Source organism: Pteropus alecto, unplaced genomic scaffold (genome assembly GCF_000325575.1).
Source record: "Pteropus alecto unplaced genomic scaffold, ASM32557v1 scaffold101, whole genome shotgun sequence".
Taxonomy (NCBI): Eukaryota; Metazoa; Chordata; class Mammalia; order Chiroptera; family Pteropodidae; genus Pteropus; species Pteropus alecto.
In genome coordinates, this window is record NW_006432945.1 from 11,542,681 (window position 1) to 11,544,083 (window position 1,403).

The following is a 1,403-nucleotide window of genomic DNA, read 5'->3' on the forward strand; positions in this document are numbered from 1 at the left end:
ACTCATTTCATCTTCAGAACAATCAATCCTGGTTTCATACTTCATAAACTTGAGATTTCTCATTGCTCACTGTTATTTGGCAACCAGAATGTTCACTTTGATGATAATGATGTTAGTATTTCTCCATTATTCCTGGCTTGATTTTATGTGCTTAATGACTAGGAGTTTACAAAGTGTCTCATTGGAGATACTTGTTTTGTTTGTTTTCATTTTCTCATATTCTAGTCCTTGTTCTTCATAGGCAGGAGTTTCTTCCTGAGGAGTCGGGGCTAAAATGTCTTGTCAAATTTCCTGTGAGTGCTCTTAAGGTAACAGTGGCCTTTACTACATACCTATGGTGGGGACCCGGTTCTGGGATTCCTTTCCCCCAGAGCCTTTAGGCCATACTCTCAAGCTCATTCCTACTTCCTATTTGCTCTCTGTTTTTCCTTTATTCAATTTCTGATCGTTCCTTCCAGGTCATTTGCTGTCTTGAACTGTTGTTTCCATCCCAAATTGGAAACCAAATTTAGCATCTTGAGGATTATCCGGCCCAATGCTTTCACTTTATGGAGGAGAAAAAGGTCCACTGTCATCAAGTGTCAATGACCAAGCCACCCAGATAGATGGTAGAGCTGGGCTTGAGCCTCAGAGGCTATGTTCTGACCGGATGTGTTTTAAAGACATCATGCTGTCTTTACAGCTACCTGTCAAATGAAACATACTTCCCAGGATAACATGTGCTTCTCTTATTTTGCCAGTTTATAAATATTTGATTATGGTTGCAACAGAGGCCTACTCAGTTTTATGATATTTCTGATTGTTATGTTTTCAGTTTTTCCAGAGTGTGCCTTTTCACCTAGAAATTATGTGGTCATTGGATCAATTACTGAACATCCACTAGGTGCGAGGCACTGGAAACCATGAAAACGACAAGCTATTGGCTCGACTTTAATTGGACATATTCTTTGCATTTGTTTAGGATCATTCCACATATCCATATAGTTTAAGTGTAAATGGTCCTGTTAGGGTGAGAAAATCGGTGATAAGAATTTTGCTCTGGTAAGGTGTTGAACGCAGACATTAAAACCTTTACTTATGCATTTAGGATTTTGCACGCAGAGGACCCAAGAACTGCTATTTAAATGTCGCCAAATGTGATTTTAAAAATCTCCTAAATTTGCTCCAAAAATTCTAACAGAGGTTAATCTCGGATAATCGATTTCCTTTTACTTGTTTTCTTTCCTCTCCACCAGGCTCCTCCCTCTAGGAAGCCTGCGGGACGAAGGAACTCAGGCGCCCGGGGTAGCTGCAGCGAGCCAGGCGGGTGGGCGGGCCAAGGGCGCCGCTGCCCGCAGCCTGGGTCTGGGCTTCGCTGGGGACGCGTGAATGTCACTCTTCCGCACTCGGGGGCGCACGGCCGG